General features: G+C 36.1%; 1 protein-coding gene across 1 annotated transcript in view; it reads right to left on the reverse strand.

The window, feature by feature from the left end:
• The window catches only part of LOC150094520 (polypeptide N-acetylgalactosaminyltransferase 13-like), a 220,397-nt gene that overhangs the window by 194,431 nt on the left and 3,457 nt on the right, over nt 1–22,509 (reverse strand). The window lies entirely within an intron of this gene.

Below are 22,509 nucleotides of genomic sequence, written 5' to 3' on the forward strand. Positions count from 1 at the left end.
AGCTCATAACTAGCCTGTAAATCAGATAATTGAAGAGAGCGTGACCTTCCCCCCCCCCCCCTTATCACATTTTTGACCTTAACATACACTTATTTCCTTATGTGCACTCACTTTATACATTGAAAATTTAAGTTTTTATTTAACAGCAAAAATCTTATATTTAAGAATCTTAAATATTGAACGTCTTAACAAAGAAATACATTATTTGACGGAAAATTCTATACACAATCTCATTCCTATCTAAAGATTGGAGGCTAGAAGCAAATACCACTCGTCAATCCAATTTGATATAAAATTAAAACGAATAAAAATTCCCACAGAATCTTATTCCTTCATTATTTTAGGAAATCTATAAAATCAACTTCGATAATAAAATTAGGGTAATAAATAATCAGTCACAAAAAACAAAATAATAAAAATAAATAAAATTTCGAACGCATTAGTAATGAAAATCCCATTAGTAAATGCTTAAATATAAAGAGCCAACATGCTTCATTTCTGCGAAATAAACATTCGTTAAATTAAGGGGATATTAAATCCCACATCGTTTTAAAACCGAATAAGAAACTCAAAGATTAGAAGCAGAGAGTTTCATGCCGAATATAGTATAAAAAACTATAAAAGTATCGGCGAATACTAGCGTGAGCTGAATGCAAGCAGTCCTAGAACGTAGTACAAACATGGGCCACTCGTTGAAAGGTGCGGAAAGTTCTGATCACTATTCTTTGGTATTTACCATAATGTAAAAACACATTTCCTAGGAAATGTATGTTGTTATTGCATTATGGTAGGGAGGTCACTACCCAGACTGGTTTCAGCCTTATGAATAAGTAAAGCCGACTCTAAAAATTCGGACGATCCCCAGGCCACTCAATTGTGGGCGAAAGGCCGTCCATCTCAGCGTTGGCTCCACTCAGTGATGGCCTTCCACCCACCACCGAGCAGAACTGCTCAAATTCCGAAGAAAAGCATTCACGGATAAAGCCCCTCACCGGGCCGGGCCGGAGAACACTTTCCCCGGAGACTCAAATTGCTCCCTTAAGGCAAAAACCTTAAGAGAGCGAACTCATAATAGCCCCCCCCCCCCCACCGGTTTCAGCCTTTTTTGAAGCTTCATCAGCGAGTTCTTCTGGTTCCCATCTGCCATACGGCCGCGGGAGGGTAGCTAAATGCTACCCTTCTAGGGAGAGATGATTATGAGCAAGGTGGTTTCCCGAGGCCTTCCTTGCCGTAAGTATTTATGACTGTAACCTGTGTTTACGGGGCCGGTTTGCCTGCTTGCGAGATGAAAAACCCCAGATAAACTGGCGGAAAAAACCCTGCTGCCCACGCCCAAGACCGGCTAACTTGACTATGGCTGAGGAAGATCCTTAAGCTCCTCACGTCGTGGACGGGAATCGAACCTAGGACACTCCTTCCCCAGGCATATGGTTGCGAAGCGCAAAGCCACTAGGCTAACCGCGCGGACCATCAGCGAGTAGCTAGACCAAATTATTAATACCAAAGGGTATAGCGAAAAGAACTTATATACTCTGCTATACGAGATGTCCAAAAAGGTGCAGCCATTAAGTTACTTAAATATAAAGATCCAATAGGCTTCATTTCGCGATATAAACATTAATTAAATTAAGGTGATATTAGATCCCACATTGTTTTAAAACCGAATAAGAAACTCAAAGATCAGAATCAGAGTTTCATGCCGAATATAGTATTAAAAACTATAAAAGTATCGGCGAATACTAGCGTGAGCTGAATGCAAGTAGTGGGTGCACCTTTTTGGACAACTCGTATAGCAGAGTAGATAAGTTCTTTCGCTATACCCTTTGGTATTAATAATTTGGTCTAGCTACTCACTGATGAAGCCTCAAAAAAGGCTGAAACCGGTCTGGGTAGAGACCTCCCTACCATAATGCAATAACAACATACATTTCCTAGGAAATGTGTTTTTACATTATGGGAAATACCAAAGAATAGTGATCAGAACTTTCCCCACCTTTGCAACGAGTTGCCCGTGTTTGTACTACGTTCTAGGACTACTTGCATTCAGCTCACGCTAGTATTCGCCGATGCTTTTATAGTTTTTTTTATACTATATTCGGCATGAAAATCTCTGATTCTAATCTTTGAGTTTCTTATTCGGTTTTAAAACAATGTGGGATCTAATATCCCCTTAATTTAATTAATCCCATTATTAAATGATTCCAAGGATATTTGAATAAACACGAAAAGTTATATTTTTAATGCATTCGTTCGTTTATTTCCCATTTAACTTATTTCGAAAATAATTACATAAAACCGAATTTCGTAGAATTTTATATTCGTAATTTCTATAGTGAAAAAAATATCCAGGCATATGTATCTTTCTTTGTATCCAGTCTGATAGAGGCAACAATACTGCTGGGTTAAAGAGTCATGTGCGCATGTCAGTTGGCTTGTCATTTGCGCATGTCACTTAGAGAACAATACAGATTTTTGAGTTCCCGCAAAGGAAAAGACTCGTGTTCGAATAATCGCGTGGTCTATTTTAATATTAACAATTTAACTTGAATATCGTTCGTATTGCATTGAAAATTAGATTACAAGCATATTTTATAATAAAAATATTTCTGCGCTACGTTTTCCGAAATGTTTAATCTTTATTGCCATAAAATATTGAAGAATCGTATTATTCGAATTTAAACTAGCCATGCGGATCCCATATGCTTAATTTTTCTCTATTCTTTCACGTTCCAGACATTAGACAGACATTTCCCAATCTTTTATTGGTGAAATCTTTATGAAAATGATTTTAGTCTGAAATTATTATGAGGGAAAAAAAAACCCTTTAAGAAATGAAACCCTCTTCTGTTCATTCAATGTAAAATAAATTTTAAAGGTTAATAAAAACTCAAAAGTTTATTGCTCGCTTTATTTATTACAGTGGAGCACTTATCCGTGTTCGTCTATGGGGTGGATCTTTCGTCAAGGATCATTAAGATTCACTACGGATATGAACAGTGGGGGGTTCAGCGTTCCGTGAAAGCAACCCCATTGCCATTGCGGTCAATGAGAAGCTCAATAGAAATTAATGAACCGAATTTTGTCTTACAGTTTGTCGTTGGAAAGAATATCCTACCATTCAGAAAAATAAAACACAAAGTTCGTTACGTACATGTTATATGACTTTGCTGGTTTTTATTCATTTTATTTTTTTGAAACGCTCATCTATTTTTAACCAGGGATGTCACTGTGTGATAGATAAGTACGGCTTTTATAGATTTATTAACATATTTGTGAATAAGAAGTGGAGTATACTGGATGCAACATTTGATCCTCGCTTTTTCCTAAAATTGTTCCAAATGTAAAATCTGGATAAAAAACTAAGTGCTCTTTATAATTACTTTTTTTTATTGTGGGGGGGAGGTCGTTTTCTTAAGAAAAAAGCCAATCTCTTGCACTTATTCCAAGTAAAATAAATTTTAGATTGATAAAAAATCCCAACTTGATTCCTTGTTTTATTATACTTGAGCATAAAGAAAAAAAAGAGAAGAAAGAAAAATTTCACGACTGACTAACTCTGAACAGAACAAAAAATGTACAGTAAATCTTAGCAAAAACTACCGTTAAAGTTATCGAACGTGTTTCTAGTGCGAAGTGGCTCCCTCTATCTACGTTATGGCTGAAACATATTGTACAGAAAAAATCCCATTATCACAAAGATACAGGAATAATGTCTGTTGCATATCCCATTTCTTTGAACGTGATTAATACTAAATTCAGTGAGCTCCTATTTTGTCCATCGACTATATACAAACTACTATAATTCAATTATTCTTCAGATTTTAGGTGTCTGACTCATTAAAATAGGATTTGGTAATGGAATGCATATCTTTTGCAAATTAATATAAAGTTTGCATCAATCAATAACAACAGGTGGATTTTTAATTCCTTCGTGCAAAAAAATAAAAATAAATAAATAATAATAAGGCAAGCTCTTCCCACATCTCCTCTCCAAAAACGTGTTATATTCAACTTCATTTTCCCTTGCGTAGCTACTAGAATGAGTCCTAAGCAGTGGCGCAACCAGAGGGGTGAAAAGGGGCTCTGGCTCCCTCCCCCAAAGAAAACGAAAAAAAAAAAAAAAAATTTCCAAAAATCTTTTTTCTAATTAATTTTTTTTTTCTTTATGTTGTGTCTTCTATTTCTATCCTACTTATGAATTAGCGATCATTGCAGATGCTCAGTCATAGATCGTATACGATGCGTAGCGTGTATTCTCAAATCGTCTACTCAACTCGGCCCCCTCCCCCCTCAAGATTAAACCTTGAGTGCTCTACTGGTCCTAAGTGACATATTCAAACAAAAACCTTGAGTTGTATTCGTTTTATATGCAATTAGCTAGTAACGCTCCCTCCCCCAAAGAAAACGAAAAAAAAAAAATTTTCCAAAAATCTTTTTTCTAATTAATTTTTTTTTTCTTTATGTTGTGTCTTCTATTTCTATTCTACTTATGAATTAGCGGTCATTGCAGATGCTCAGTCACAGATCGTATACGATGCGTAGCGTGTATTCTCAAATCGTCTACTCAATCGCCCCCCCCCCCCCCAAGATTAAATCTTGAGTGCGCTACTGGTCCTAAGTGACATATTCAAACAAAAACCTTGAGTTGTATTCGTTTTATATGCAATTAGCTAGCAACGCAAGACAGTAGTTATCTTCAGTACTGGAACATGTGTCACAGAAACATAGGGGATCGAAGGGTCACACCACGGAGAACCCGAGCACCTTACAGATCTGAAGTGGTGCGAGACAAAACTCAAAGTCAGCAATATTCCTTGCTCGCCTTCCTAACAGTCGGGAGAGTTGACAAGCAGAGAAATGGCGTAGTATGGCCGCTGCCTTTCACTATCATTAATATTTCAGTAATAACAGACGTAGCAATATTAAGAGATTTTCCGATTTAAAATCGCAGTACGTCAAGTCATTAATCTTATGCAAATTATTCAGACATTTCACCCAACCGCAGTTCGGGAGAAGTGTGGATGTAGTTGAAATTCATGATACATTATGAAGCTCGTGAAAGCAAAAACGTTGAAAAAAGACAACACGTAACTAAGATGCTAAAAGTTAGTGTACTATCACGGTTACATGAAAAGGCAATTCACCGAAAATTTAAAATTTTCGATAATGTTATGATAAAAGTGATCCATTTAGAACAAAAACTGAACCATGCAGAAGGTTTCTTGTACTGGCAACTTCTACTAATTCTGCTAAGTCAGAGTTTTTGTAATACAGTACATAATTTGGACACGTTATTTCTTTGTTGCCCCGAGCTGAAAACTGGAACAGTTCGACATTTTTTTGTAAAAGTTTTAAATAACGAATCTGAGTAAAATTCATCCCATAATAATTGCTGTATTGAAGTCGCATGTTACTACTAGCAACAATAAGAATAATGGAGCATGCGCAGTTCAGTCGGTATAAACGAAGCCGTTTAGTTAGAAAGACCTGGTCAGTTGAAATCCCATTTACGACGCGCATAATTTTCATCAGTCCTGTTCAGCTAAAGGTAAGTTAGCAGCATAATACGGAGTTGGCTTTTCCTCCTGGAAACAGGCAAATCAGTCCCATGAACAGACACGAAACAGTTATCGGACAAGAAAGACGATAAGAAACCATTGTGATTTAATTATTCCCTATTAAAGTAGCATTGCTATCTCACTCTGCACGCTTCAGTATTTGTTCTAAATGGATCACTTTAATCATAACATTGTCGAAAAGTTAAAATTTTCGGTGAACTGTTTTTTCGATTAATTGCATTTTCGACGAATTGTCGTTCGATAAACTCTCCGGATACCATTATCACTGTCAACTGGGTGTTCGACGGACAGTGTATTTGCTTTGATGGACAATAATTGTTGACCACTTAAGATTCCTCATTTCTTAGATAGGATTCGTGACCAGATCTTTTCAACCGAAGACAAGGAAATGGTTGTTCAAGTGTATGATCAGATTAGTGTGCAGAAATGTGTTTACCAAAATAAAAAGCCAAACGGCTTCAGTTGGGCGATGCAAAATTATAAAAAGTGGATATTAGATCCAGCATTATTTTAAAGCCGAATGTAGAAACTATGAAAGTTTCGTTTCAAGTTCCTTAGTATTGAAAGAGTTTTTTTCTCTCTTAAGGTTTCTGCCTAGTCTCTGAAGAGAACCAACCAGTTTGAAACAGCTGTCATGCCAGTGAAACCGTATCAAAATGGCCCGATAGAGGACGAATATATGGACGCTTGGACAAGCGATCATGTTTCCTATAAGGTTCGCGCTAGGGCAACTCGTAAATGCCGGCGGGTGTATTCCCGTAAGCTCTCTGGTCAACTTATTTTTAGGAAACTTTCACAGTATATCTCGAATCTCTCGATAAAGTCCAGAAAAGTGCAATTAAAATGATATCAAGAATATCCGAAATTCTGACGACTCCGATATAATAAATGCGAATTTCATATGATAGATAATTATATTCTAATACGAGACCACCAGGCTGCTAACTGAAGATGTAGAAAACGTATTACTTCAAGCATTTGGTCTATGGCACAAGTAGTACGTGCATACTCATGAATGTGTTATAAGTTACAAAGAATTCGTGGTTCGCGTGATCCATAACATATGCAAAAATCATCGCGTGGAAAAGAGGTGGTGGTATAATTATTACTAAGAAAATCTCCTATTGGACAAATGAGGTGCCATCCACTCTCAGCCAAACAGAAGCGAACTTTTCTTTGAAAATTCAGGCTCAGTAAATGACAGGTAGTATGTACCCACTATGGAGGACCGAAACTGCGTAAAGAGAACTGAATCCAGGTGTCAAAAGAAAAGTGACAAGTATTCGGGACAGCAGCAGAGGGGGAAAATATAAGCGCGACTTTTAGACTCGTGGAAGAAAAACTAGTCTAGAAAATACATAGCCACTGAGGTAAGCAACGTAATAATATAAATAATTTATTGAAGTGAAATTCTTATACTAGGAATTTACCTTCAATACGTATAAGATGGGGCAACCATGCCAATTTATGAAGTACATTCATACTATTCTAAGTCGTGCGGTTGGCCAATTAGCTATGCGCTTCGCACCCCTGGAGAAAGGAGTATCCTAGGTTCGATTCTCGTCGACGACGTGAGGAGCTTAAGGATCTTTCTCAGCCATAGCAAGTTAGCCAGTCACACACAGTTTATGTGGGAGTTTTACATCCCGCAGGCAAGTAAACCGGCCTCGTGAACACCACTCTGCTACAGTCAAAAATACATTTCCCCCTAAGGGGCAGGGTCGGCGACATTTGTACTAACAAAAAGTCGTATCTACGTAACACGCGGACCCTGCAACGGAAGCGGGAAAAACGCAGAGGAAGAAGATTCATACTGCTCTAATTCCATACACAATGTCCCAACTAAAGTCCAATATAACATACTGAATTCGTGGTTGGCTGGTTCTACATCGGATTTTCCAGATTTGATGTCACAATTTGTCATCTTCTTCCCGAGTCTTGATACATGCGTTTGGTGTTGAAGCAGCACCCTCATATTTCCATTGCTTGATATCATTGCTTATGACCGATGTTGGGCGATGCAGTATTTAGCCAATTCAAGAACAACTTTGTCATTCCTAACGCCTCTTACGTTGCATGTAGTTATAATAATTATAACTACATGCCAATAACACTTCACGAATGTATAATTGATTTCAAGTGTATACATCTGTTTGCTAATTATACAGCAGTATAGACTGGCCATGTGTGAAGACAGGAATATGTACATCAGTAGATTTTTTTATTTTTTTTATTTTAAAAGAAAGATGTACGCATTTCGACATAAGACTAACTATTTTAATTGAAACTAGCTTTCCGAATGAAAATCAGCTTTATCTCGTTCATACGTGAAAGCAATTTGTACACACCTACTCTAATTTTAGCATGAATAAAGCATTGTTAATTTCACAATTGCTGTAAAAATTTCAGCCGAAGCGAGTTTAATTCTTGGACTTCTGAAAGGCATTCTTGCAAATAACTTTAGATGTCACTAGTATCGACAATTAATTCACTGCGAAGCGTAACCTGCTTTAATTTAAAACAGCGTACAGTAATTACAGCGAGTTAGAGGGTATTAAGAATTTAACGGAAAATGTATCGTCCCATAAGTCAGTGTGATAAACATTAATTCCCCTCTTTTATTTTACCCAATGCGCTTTTTCCCCTTTGCTTTTATAACGGGGGATACTCTACTGGCATATCGCGATGGATTAAGTTAAATTACAATAAATATTAAAACAAAATTAAACAGAACAGTTTATAACAGCATTTAAACTCAATATCATTACTAACGGATCGTTCCGATTTCTCCACATTTTAAGTGGTCACTTAAGGCATTTCGATTCTCGTTAGGTATAATTTGCTTTCTTCACTAATTAATCTTTCGACGATAAATCAGCTCCGAAGTAATCGAATAATTGTTTGAATTTACGTTGCGTGCAACTGCGAAGCCAAAATTCCAGAGGGTGACGCCACACAAAATGGTAATCAGGGGTGTTCCAAAGAATCCATTAAGCACATCTGTTTGGACGCCACAGATTAAGTAATGTTTCACACAGAACGCACTTTCCATCCTATCAGAAAAGAAAATTTGCTCATCTTCGCACATCGGAAAACAGCTAATAATACGCTTGCTGTTGTCTAAAAATACATTTTAGATTGTGCTTGTACAGAACAGAATATACGACAAACGTATTGTATTGTTGCTGTATCTAAGCAACGTCCTTGCCAAGTTCGTGCATGTACAGAACAAAATATAGGACAAATTTATTGTATTGTTGCTGTATCTATCTAGGCAACGTCCTTGCTTAGATAGTGCATGTGCAGAACAAAATATACGACAGATTTATTGTATTGTTGCTGTATCTATCTAGGCAACGTCCTTGCTTAGATCGTGCTTGTGCAGAACAGAATATACGAACTTATTGTATTGTTGCTGTTGCTAGGCAACGTCCTTGCCTAGTTACAGCAACATTGACAACAATACATCAACACGTTGTGTTAATGTATACCATAGGTTTTTAATCTTTAGTGGATACGTAGATAAAAGTTTGCACTTCTGAATCGGAAGTTCCAGCTACTAGTTTTTATAAGATTCATAGATAAATAGTGTGTCATTTAATAGGAACCGTCGGTTAAATGACTCAATAATTTTATTTCATAGAATTATTTCATATTATCTGGTAACTAATTTAAATTCTACCCATGAAGAGTGAAAAATTCGATAAGTACACGTACACATACACAAAAGATCTGGGTTGATTTGGTCATGTACCTTTGGGCTTCCATTAAGTAATAGAATTGGTGTTATTTCAAATTCAAGAACCCCAAATAAATATTCATGAAATAATCTGACATAAGCCGTAGAAGCATTGTCGTACGCATCTGTAATTCTCCAAACTGTAATTACAAGGATGCCATCTTCGTTTTGGTTCTCGGTCATAGCCGAGGGCAGCAAATGAGAAAGCTATAAAAGCACCTTGGATTTGTACTTCACAACTGTGATTCAATGAAATGGGGTTAATGGCCGGTGTCCATAAAACGTGCGATGCAGGCACTTAAGCACTCGGATTACAATGTGCGTCTCACTTGTAATGTCTTCTCATTACGACCATTCACAGCAAACCAGTCAAACTCAAGAAACGTGCGGCCCAAAAAAAGTTGCTCATGCGGTAGCAGGTTCTTTTATAGCGGATTTAATTAATACAATGTAGAAAATATGCAGCACACGCTACATACAAGTAACATTCTTTCTAATTATGTATGTAATCAAAGTAATACAGACTGAAAAATATCACTTTCCTTCCCATGGCAACCCTGTTGTAGAACCCAAACTTTTGTAAGCCCCTTCACGTTTCCAATAAGCAGAGTTTGGGGGTAACAAGAGACGAATTATTTACGACCTAACGCTTAATCACTCCACGGTAATCAAGTTGCAAGAGCAAACACAACTAGATACTGTGTGACCACAGAAGCGAGAACTATCGCTGGCAGATTGCCAAGAAGAGTCGATTCATGTTGAAGGGGAGAAAGGAAGAAGGCGATGTACGAATTCATCACCAACACGTGAAATAACGTTCTTTATATGTCAAATTTTCGAACTGTTGTACAAGCAAAATAGTTACCATTTTAAAAACTAGAGTTTTCATAAAAGAAAAGATAATTTTCCGACTTATAATAATAAACACTCATCCCACGAAACGTACCGATTTCTCTATTTTCGGAATGGATTCGCCTTCTGCCAAGCACAGAAGTGTCGAGGGGTCTCGCATCTGTGTCGCACAGTAACAAAGAAAGAGCAATTAGTTTAATGAAATTCTCTTATAAAAGCGAAGAAAGGAAATCCTCAGTAGTGTAGATGGATATTATTACTGAGTACTGCATTTGAATTTTTAAGCAGAATTAAAAGACGTTTCCACACATCACACTTTTGTATTATCATTTTCTTTCCGCTAGCGCCAATCTTGGAATGTGACAACGATAACAGGAACTTGTTTTAAAACCGGATGTTCTTCCAGCCGTTCACCGAAGATAACTGGACCACATCCTCTCCCGAGTGTATTCTTTCACGTACTCTTATGAACGCATGTGTTAGCCTTGTTACCAGGAAAACAATTATTAAAAATACCTGGGCAACAGAAAAAAGACCTATAACAAAAATTTAAATTGTCTATAATCAAACGTGTAAGTTATATATATCTGCAGCATTTTTAAATAGCGATGTAGTGCCAGATATTTTATATAAAGTTAAGTTTTTGTACTCTTATTAAAGTTGGACTTAAGTATGGTACGCCCAGAGATGGAAGCCCTTCGACACGTCTACGCATGTCACAAGAAGGAGAATCCATTCCGATAACAGGGTAATCAAATCCGTCTTCTGCGACAACAAAATTCAAGCTACTACTAGTATAGGAGGCAGACAAGAAAGCACGTGATTTCGCGTGTACGCGACCAATTCGTACATCCTTCATTTCTTTCCCCCCCCTTCAGCATGAATCGACTATTCTTGGAAAGTTGCCAAGCGAAACTCTACGGTTATAAATGTGGGCGTACATATAACAGTAGAAATACTTCGTCCAATACGATTTTGTCCTATTGGACGAAGGAACTCAACTATGTTCTATGTAATGATAGATTAAACAGTTTGTCAGATTTTGCCAAATGGCTATAAGGTTTTAGCGTTTAGATCTTAAGTGGCCATTTAGGGTCCTTTTTTGAAGTAATTGCTGGGCTCCGATAATATGTGAAACGGTATTATCACTCAAACTCAAAAATCTGATTTGGAGTTAATTTTGGAGTTATTTTGAATACAAAAGATTATCGTCATGGTTCTTGCCCTTTGGATCCGCTTTGTGAATTTTCCATTCAAAGAAAAACGCGAATGATAAAAACAGCAAAAAGAGTCAATAGTAGCTGGGATTTTTTTTAAATGCTTTAAGTTTTTTTTTTTAAAACACCGATTACATGTCTTTTGTGAAGCAGTTGCATTGTCTCTAAAACTCATCTAACCTGGTTTTTTGAACAGAATGTGCATTTTTAAACAAAATTAAAGCCAAAAATTAAAGATGCCTTTAAAGCGAGTGTTAATTCATTTAAAAGTAATTCCATTTTCCATTTCTAGTAAAAGCATGCCCAGAAACAAAAATTCTTGACTTGAAACTACTGACCAATCAAGTGCATGCTAATGCTTCTCTCCAATTCCAGTTGAAAATCTTGTTTAAAACTACTCATACTAATATCGAACTGGCAGCGCATTGTTGTTTCTTTTATGGATTCTCGAGATGTAGAAGATCCTTCCAGCTCAAATATTATCAAGTTTACTGAGTTCTTTAAACAGATTCAAGGCTGGAATATCTGGGTATGCGTTTTATTTCTCAAAATTTAGTTTGTGTTTACCTAAAAGTAACATAACATTCGCGTGTAATTCATTACCTGTCATTACGATGACATAACACGATGCTGTAATAAGACAGTCGCGTAAACGCAAGTAGCAAGACGTCTTGTAACCGGAAAGGGATTTTAAGTGTTGACATATCAATCAAATCCTTAGGAAATGTCCATGCAACGTTCAATAATGTTGCATGCACGTTCGCGATATTAAAATATCAGTTAATAAAGCAAAAGAGAAGGCAAGTGCATAATTACCTTCACTGAGAGCCATTTAAATAACGAAAAGGGAATTTTTTAAATTAAGAAATAATTAAACTTAATTTAGTATTATCTCTTCCCAATAATTTTATCTTTCTTCGTAACTTACAATAGCTGTGAATTTTTTTTTTATAGTGATCAGCTTTTAACAATGAATGTACTTAAACAATCAATCAGTTGCCTTTCATATAGTTATGGGATTAATAATAAATCTTTTTAATGTTAACATAAGAGGGTGCCAATCAATCTGAAAGGCAAAATCTATAGGACAGTAGTGAGGCCAGCTATGACATATGCTATGGCCCTAAGGAAAAATAACATCAGCAGGATGGAAGTAGCAGAGATGAGAATGCTGAGGTGGATGCGCGGTGTGACCTGACTATGTCAGGGGAACAGTGAATGTTGCGAACTTAGGAGCGAAAATACAGGAGGCAAGGTTGAGATGGTTTGGTCATGTGATGAGGAGGGAGGACGAATATGTGGGAAGAAGGGTCATGCAGATGGATGTGCAAGAAAGGAGAATGCGTGGTTGGCCAAAGAAGAGATGGAGGGAGCTGGTAGAAGAGGACTTGAAGATGAAGAACTTGGATGTGGTGACAGCCCAAGGCAGGAAAGTGTGAAGGAGACTCATTTCTCAACAGTGACCCCACTTAAGTGGAAGAAGCTGCAGAAGAAGAAGAAAAATGTTAACATACCATTAAAAGCTGAATATGAGTACGAAATATATAACTTGTTAAATGCGATGATTGCAAGGCTTCTAAATGTGGCACTCTTATTTTCTTTTCATAAATCAGCTCGATTTAAAAATTTACTTGAATTAGAATATAACAGAATGGTGTAGCTTATTTCGACGTGTACTAGAACTGGGCTGGATAACACAAGATAGGAGAGTAAGAGGTAATAGAAGCAAATGACAGGGCAAAGAAGTATAATTATACAAATGAAGATAGATATGCTACTATTTGCAGATGATCAAATGGTATTAACTACGTCAGAAGATGATTTACAAAGATTAAAATCATTAAATAATATCTCAAAACAATATAATATGACAATATCTAAAAGAAAAAACAAAAATAATGGCATTCCAAGGAGAAAACCCAATAAGAAGTAAAATGGTGATGGATAATAAAATATTAGAACAAGTAAATACTTTCAAATACTTGGGATGTGATTTATCATAAGAAAAAAGACAGACACTAAAATATCAAACTTTGTCAAAGTAAATGGCACTATAAATATTATATTTAAATCATCCCTAGAACAAAAACACACTAGAATCAGAATATATAATGTCTTGTCAAAACCAACTCTACTATATGGAGGTGAAACATGGACCATAAAAAGGAAAAATGAAAAAAAAACGAATTCAAAACAGCAGAAATGAAATTTCTCAGAAAATCAGCTGGATATACCAAGTGGGACCATAAAACAAATGAAATCTTACAATCCCTGAATATAAAACTAATTAATTACTACATAAAACAAAACAAAAATGAATAGAACATTTAAATCGAATGGATAACAGAAGACTACCGAAAATATTATACAGATAAAAAAAATAAGTGGAAAAAGAAGAATCGGAAGAACAAAAAATTGATGGCATGAGACGAACTGGCCACATGGCCTAAAATCCATGTTACGAAGAAGAGAGGTTCTTAAGGGTCAAAGCTGTATAACTGAGACCTCCACATAGTCCTTAAAAGAATGCAGAGAACCGACCAGGGCTTCTGACCTAATGTCCAATCCTCACCTTCTCGTGGTGCACCCTGATGGATGAGGATGGGCTGGCAATTTGAGATTTAGCCGACCAAATTGTATTTTTATTGGCTTAAACCAAAATATAAAATAAAACGATGGAAGAAGAAGAGAATAGGAAATTAACACGTATCATTTAATACACAGAATGTGCAATATGAGAATAAAGTGTATTTCATGTGGGAAGATCAAAAGTACTAGTACTTAGTTTTTCATGAAAAACGTAAATTGATTCGCGCTTTCCTAATGGAATAGGAAAAGTCAAATCTTTCTCAAGAATAAGAGATCTTCTCTGCAGAGTACGAATTTGGAGATCAAATTTCCTAAATTTTAGGAGGCTTTAAAACAAAATCAAACTATCGGATATATTAGATAATTAATAGTGCTCCAGCTCTATATTTTTTACGTCTTAGACACAGTTCGTGGTTTAAAAGTTACTAGTTTATAGGACCATCAATATATGTTATAATTATTGAAGCTTTTATGCAGTTTATCTAAATTAATAATAGAACACATGCGTTGACATTCTCAGATCTGAAGGTGAATTAGATGAACTCATACAGAAGTAGCGGGGATTTTTCTTTCGAAAACTTTGGTTTTTCATTACGCAAAACAAGTTAAGACGGCAAGAAGAACAAACAGGTATATCAGTGTTTCGTAGCCTTATTTGCTTCCTGTCCAAAAAGAAACCGAACTTTTCGTAAATAGAAGAAACTAGTGGCACCACCTGTTGTCGAAAGCGGCAATCTTCATTAGTGTTGTGTCAACTATTTATGACATTTGTTTCATTAGAAGCAGAGTTATAATGCCAAGAGTGAGTGTGTTTTGATAAACGGTCGGTCGTCACGATATTCATGCCTTACGCGACGAATTCTCGATATCAATCGCTTCAAAACTTCGAGATAAAACTCACCATTGACCGTTTGGCCAGGCGGATGAATTCTTTGTGGATAATGCCCTTCGAATCGTAGAAACAAATCAGCATTGTCTTTGCTTTTGACTTCTCCAAGCGATTTGTTTAGGAAGTCCCTCTTCTGGTGGTCTCCACTCAGCACTCTGGCGCTTTGTTTCGGGCTCATATTCAAAACACCACGTTTCGTCACCAGTAACAATCGTTTCAAGGAAGTCTTAATCCTTACGAGCGATTTCAATGAGGTCCTTGCAGTTTCAATTCGATACATTTTTTGGTCATCGGTCAACTTGTGTGGAACAAATGGTGAATTCAGTTACGAAGGCCCAAATCAATTCATCTTCAATCAATCTCGCGGACGATTTCGGGTTTCCTTTGATGAAATCACTTACTTTTTGGATGTTAACTTAGCTCTGTCCAGTTTTTGGATAGCCCGGTTTTTCGTCGTCCTCAAGCGTCTCACGACCACTTTGAAATCGCTTAAACCACTCGTTCGTAAACTTGAGTACGGGATAAGCATTCATCACCGTATGCTTTTTGGAGCATTTAATGCGTTTCGGTAAAACTTTACGAAGTTTAACACAAAAGTCAATCGCAGCTCTGTTTGAAACTCATTTTCCGACCATTCGTCAAAACACACTGTCCCTGTTGGCACTTTAACTCGGCTTCTAATGAAACAAATGTCACAAACTGTTGATACAACACTAACGAAGGTTGCCGCTTTCGACAACAAAAAGATACAACAGGTGAAGTCACTAGTTTCTTCTATTTTCGAAAAGTTCGGTTTCTTTTTTGACAGAGGGTGTAGTTAAAAACAATCAAGCGTATCATCATGCCATCTACAGAGGGTTGAGGGTGGCTTCGTGTCCACAAAACGGACTTGTTATTACTGCGTTTAATGAAACAGAGGTTGTTTAATATATAAGTTCGAGACAGCTATTTCAACGAGAAATTCGAAGTATAGTATCTGTCCTTCTTACAACCAAATACTTCTACAATGTCAGCTTTTGTTTGCCTTTAACTTGGCTTGAAAACGATATATTTTGATATTCTTCTAGAGTACTGGGTTAGACATAAAATGTCAGAGCTCTTTCTTCAAAGAACTTGCAGCATGTAACGAACAAGAATTTATTTTTTTAGCCAGCGTTCTCTCGACATCTTTCCAAAAGTACTGCCATTAGCTGCATGCGTTACAATAATAAGAGGTTATTTTGTTTTGACGAAGGCGCATGGAAACACACGTAATGGTGGACTTACACGAGGCGTATCGCGGAAGAGAAGGCGAACTCCCCAAGAGCACAACTGCATCAGTGTGTGACGCCCAAAACACATCGAGATACTGCCCATTTCGCTGGCCTTTCATCGATACAGCTGATAGAATAGTGTAGTATAATCCCGCGAGCTTGTCAAACCACAGCTGGCTATCTCCGAACACCGACCCATCTCTCCACTCGACGACCACTCACCGGGGAATTCGGTTCACGTATCTCCACCCAACCGACGCAGTACAGTGAGCCGAATTAGGAAATAGCATTAATGAGCTGCAATAATTTTAGCCTTCGTTCCGTCAAAAGATATTACAACTAGGCGTTGTCGCATTCAATGCTGCAAAAATAAAAGAAATATGGGTGCGTCAATCGCATCAGCACTGCTAATTCGGCTCACCGAACAACAGACTTACATAACTCATACGATGTTTTCGGTGTCATCTAAGGATGAGTTCGATTAATTATTCAATCAGCACATCCGTTTTGTTTAGTTATGCACATTTAAAGCAGTTTTGTATCTCCCTAACTTAAATTAAAGTCACGTAAACAGAATTGTCGACAGCTTCTCAACAAACGTGCGTGCTCATTAACGAACTGTACTTAATGCATTATCTAAAGATCGCGTTTAGAAATTACAGAAGTATACGCGCGCACAGCTCTTCCTCTCTCTGAAACCATATGGGCAATGCGTGTACTTGTATTCGTCATTCCAAGTGACAAGCAGTTCACCACGTGTAAGAGATTATACTCGATAACCATATTCAGCATTTAGATGATACAAGTTTCTGCTGAAATTTGTACATACACTTCTGCTTAACAGAATAATTGACTGACCACAGCCGTTGTTTCTTTGTGGACACGCTTGTAGTGCAATTAAGACAAAGCTCTCTCTGAGATAAACAGATATTTGAGATCCGTAAATACATTGTCTGCGAAACAACGTTTTGGCAAAGGCATGACGTGTCTCTTACCTTTTGGGCTCTAGGACTGTTTCTCTTTAAGGTTTCGCCTATCAGAATACAATAATGTAAGTTCATCTTTGAAGGATTTAAGAGGGCTACTCGATGCTAGACGCTGCACAAAGAGGCGAATTGCAGTAGTCCTAACCCCAAGGTAAGACTAAATCTATTGATAGATAGTTTTTTCTTTCTTAATTAATTTGATTCCGTTTGTATATCAATCGAATTTTTAAGCTGGTGACTACACATCAGGTTTCGGATCATTTATCTAATATAATAAAAAGGTATTAAACATAAGAAATAAATAATAAAAAAGTTACACCTATATTTCGAGTCCACTTAAGTTACATAAATACCTACTTTATTCCTGTAGTGTTAGTAAACTAAGAACTTTGTGCAAGCTTATGCGCATGTGCGAAAAATCGAATGGAACAATATTAAGTGCGTTACCTTCTCAATTATGTTTTTATAATAAATGGTATTTTTAAATAAATATTCTTCGTGTCAAGTGTTGAGATATGGGGTGAATTTCGGCAGGAAAAAAGTATATAAGAGACAAATGGTAATCATCATCGCATTTGGAAAAGAATATGACTGCCATTTTGCAGTCATAAATAAAATTAACCTTCTTCATCATCGCATCAACTTTACGTTAGAAAAAGAATCTCCACAGGGTATCTTCTTTTTGGATTTACACATCCAAAGAAAAGAAGACGGTTCCATCGCCACGTCTCTCATTCGCAAGCCCACATTCTCAGGTCGCTACATTCACAATTCTTCCGCTCATCATCCATCTCAGAAATCTGGCATTATTAAATCACTAGTTTCCAGAGCACAAATTCTGCTCCTCTGAAAAATCTTTAAACCAGGAAATAGAAGTAATCAAAAATACAGCCATCCTAAATGGATATAATCCTAAAACAACTCAAAAAAATCAGTCACTTCTCCACACACCAAACCAGGCAGGAAGAAGTCCGTAGGATTCCCATACCTTACGTTAAAGGCATCTCAGAACGTCTTTCTAAAATTATGAAGAAATACAATTTTACCACTACTTACAAACCTATCAACCAAATTTACAACTTGTTACCTTCTCCTAAGGACAAACTCTCACCTTTGATGTTGCCTGGCGTTTATGAGATTCCATGCTCATGCAAATTGTCTTACTTTGGACAGACAGGTAGGTCTGTTCAGAAACGCATCTCGGAATATCAAAACCACATTCGTCTTTTTAAACCGCAGAAATCTGGCCTCTCTCAACACGGAATTGAAAATCCAAACCATAGGATCCATTGGGAAAAGGCTAAACTTTTACATAGATCTTTATATAAACAAACGTTTATACAAAGAGAGTTCTGAAGCCCTATACACAGACCAAAAACTTAAACCGCAACGACGTTCTTACTATTCCTAAAGTATGGGAAATTGTCATACAAAATTGTGTTAAATAATTTTTTTTTTTTTTTTTTTTTTTTTACTTCTGTAACACGTTACCCACGTTTAATGAGATTCTATTAAAATCATGCGTCCTAACTGTATGTTATTCCTATTATTGTTTTAAACTACTGTACTGATGATGTCCTAAGATACTTAGGATGAAATATTTACAATGAAATAATTTTCACTGTGGTTAATACGTGTGTTTCTTTTAATTATGATCGCACCACAGGTTTCGTTATTTAAAAAATATATTGGCAAAATAGGTCATTTATTAGGTACGGGAGTACGTATTTAATTAGTTACTTAGTCAGGTATGAATATAGCAATTTGTGTTCTGTAGATACAAAATAAAATTTTAATCCTTCACATCAGTTGAATTTTGTTTACACTTCTGAAGCCGGATATACAAACATTCTACTTCGTCGCAGACTTCCTTTCACTATATCAAGAGTCTTTTTTCTCTTGGTGCATCTTATATTTTATGTATTTTCTTTTCTTCTTTAAACAAGCAAAAGCAGGAAAAAAATCAATACTTTCTTCTCTTATATGAAGTCAAATATAAACCTCTCACCTATTGTCAGAACATTATGCCCAAGAAAGTAATATCAGTAAGAAATTCAGGACGCGCTTCTAAAGAAATGAACACAACGCAGTTTGCGTTTAGACCAGTCAGTGGTATGTAAATTATTGGCATTTATGGTTACGCATTCATTACAAAAAATATAGAAGAAAACGTCAAAAGAAATTGTACGAGATGGCTGATTGCGTAAACTATTTTTTTCTTTCCCTCACTATTTTCATAATTTACATCGAAGTGCAGGACGTACGTTGAGCACGAAACCAAAGGGGAAAATATATGCAGGAAAATCTTCAACGGTAGAAATTTGACCACGGGAAGTCACATCGAAGAGCCGAGGTGTGTTTAGTCACTTCTGAAGGTACCGACTACGACGGCAAATATTGATCTTGGATTTGCGTACAAGTCGACTACACTCTGTAAATATTGATTCTAGTTGTCAGTGTATAGCGCAATCGAAATAACTTCGTGTTGTAAATATTGACCTTTGTAATTTACGTCTAAATCACGTGTAGTAGCTGACGACAGCATTTTTACTCGCTAATGCCCAGAAGTCTTGAAAGCGCAAATTGCTTGCACATTTTCAAAAGAACTTTAAATTACAAGTTCGTTATGCAGTTTCATGGCTTGAAAAAGTGTCAAGTGTTGCGTTGGGAAATAGTTTACATTTTAACTAATGAAAAGCTTTGTGTCTTCTTCATCTTTGTATGGAATTTTACAGGAATATTATGGTCAAATCCCAAGTATTTTAGAAGTATTCTAAAGATGACATTTGAATAGTCGCCAAGTAAGTCTAGGATTGGCGATTGTGATCGGCAATTAATGCAAACAATTTATTCACAAATTTTTGTATGCGTTCTACCTGTATTGGGTCGTTAATACAATAAGCTCGAAATGAACTTCATCATAGGTATGCTACCTTCATTTTTTATGGATAACGATGGATAATGTTCTATAGAAGCTTGTTAAAAATAAGTCGATCTGAAAGCCGCCAAAACTTCCTTGTATTCAAGAATGGAAGAATACTAACATATACTAGACCTTTACTTATCGATTGGCAAAAGTTTGATGCTGTAAGAGCATACAGCAAAATTCCATTTGCACTATCGACCCACACAACACTTCTTAGTGAAATATATAAACTATAATATGTTTCGTACTTCTTTATTGTATTGATTTTTTTATTTTCCAAGTTTTGCATATCATCGGGAAAGAATATAAATCTTATTTTTTTCTATTTTCTTTTCATAGAATACTCCACGTCTTTGGCTGCCTAAAATAAAATATTTGATACTTATTTTCTTAATTTTGTCCAACTTCTTAATTCATCTTCTTATCTAAGATCACTAATTATTCGATGCTGTAAAAAACCAGCTTTCTGCTTACAAAGACCCACGTCTTGTTCAGCCATCAAGAGGTATGGAAAATTGCACTATGCTTTGCTGCTGAGCCTATTTCTTTTTCTGTAGGCATACAGAAGTTTGTACGCCTCTACTGAAACAACCGTATTTAGAATCAGAAAGGGTATTTTGATTCATGTACCCGTATCATTATGTACTATAAAAAGTACATAATGATATGAATTTAAACGCCACCAGAATTTCGAAAACGTTTGTGTGTGCAAAGATGAGTAATGACGTCACAGCAATACTTTTTATGCAACTAAAATGAGAAAGATCAGAAAACGTGGCTGCTAATTCATAACTCAATTGTGCAGAATGATGAGAATTTTCAAAGTCTTTCAGAAGTTAAATATTTGTAATTTTAAAGTTTTAATAACATTGCATTTTTGTGATAATATTTATTATTAGCGCAGGTGCTTTTCCCAATTTGTACTATATTTGAACTACAATACACCAAATGATCCTTAGTTTTCATAAAGTATTTTTTTTTCTTGGAAAAGCCCATCGAGTGATAAGAAAGAGGTGCAGGGGTTAATATACAATTCTAAATTTGAAGGGTTTTCTTGCCACACACACAAAAAAAGTTCGTGGTGATCATTTAAACTGAGGCAATTAAGGAGTCAAACACTAAACATTACAAACCAGAAAGTGACCTTTCAATTAATATTTACAATTAAGAAAAATAAGCTGATGCAGAGTCATCTTTACTAGTTAGTGACTAAAAATAGAACATCGTTAAATTATTAGCTGTGATTACATTATTTACTTAATGATGACATCTCCAATAAATACAATTTTTAAGCGTACAACCTTAAAAATATAAACGCGAATGGTATGCGTTTTATATATTGTTGGTCGGTCAATATGTTTCGAAAATATTGATGCCATAGTGGCAGTCAAAGTCACATCGAACAGTCAAGAGATTCATCAACTCAGCCTTCCGCTTTCACAGACGATTGGAAAGCAAAATCATAACTGAATAAAGCGGCCTACTACACATTTAGGTCAAGATCATATAACATACACAAAAATGAACCAGGAATCACAAACACTTCTGACTAGTTCTTGGGCTTCGGTGGATTAATTCTTGCTTTTCCACTGGCAATAGCATGTACGATTGGAACGAGATTCTAATCGTGGGTTCGAACCACAATGGCATAAATGCTAAACTGTCTTCAGGTGTGATGATATTTGTCCAGTAAGGCACTAATTTCCTAATGGGAACTGAAATGATGTGGTAAAAGTCCTATCAACATTCTATAAGCCAGCAGTGTTTTACCTAAAAAAATTTCGGAAAATAATAAAATAAAAATATATGTCTGCTATGCAATAAATCAAATATATCCCATTAAATTGCATGAAAAATACTGAAGAGCATACAGAATATGTAGTTAACTGAATTGGAAGGTATTTACCTGGGCACAAAGTTCCTCTGTAACAGGAGGATCTTTCTTTATGCCTGTGTTCAAGTAAAACCACGCAAAACAGTCCGAAAACCTGATGTATAAAGGCAAAAAAGTCACTGCTAAACCAGGAGAGAATAAGGCAAAATAATGACTGTAGATTACGATCAAGTGAAAAACAACTTAAGGAAAATACAAAGCGGTATAGTACTTATTTATCGAATTTACTTAGTAAAATTAGAAATCGGCCTGAAAGAAACAAGAAACGGAAAATCACCTGGAGAAGATAAGCTAGGTTCAGAACTATATAAATACGCAGGAACTAGATTCGAAGAAAAACTCTTATTATTTTTAAATAAAATTTATTCAACTGGTATACCCCCAATAGAATGGAAAAAAGCAATTGCGATTCCTCTCTTTAAAAAAGGTAATAGAGATGACCCTAAAAACTATAGTTGTATAAGTATACTAAATTCCTGTTACAAAATATATAGCAGAATTTTAAATAACTAATGAAATATTGCGAAAACTTTAGTTTAGAAGCACAGAATGGATTTAGAAAAGGACGATCATGTATAGACCCAG

The sequence above is a fragment of the Typopeltis vanoorti genome, chromosome 22 (genome assembly GCF_054136105.1).
Source record: "Typopeltis vanoorti isolate ZY-2024b chromosome 22, IOZ_Tvanoo_1.0, whole genome shotgun sequence".
NCBI classification, from domain to species: domain Eukaryota; kingdom Metazoa; phylum Arthropoda; class Arachnida; order Uropygi; family Thelyphonidae; genus Typopeltis; species Typopeltis vanoorti.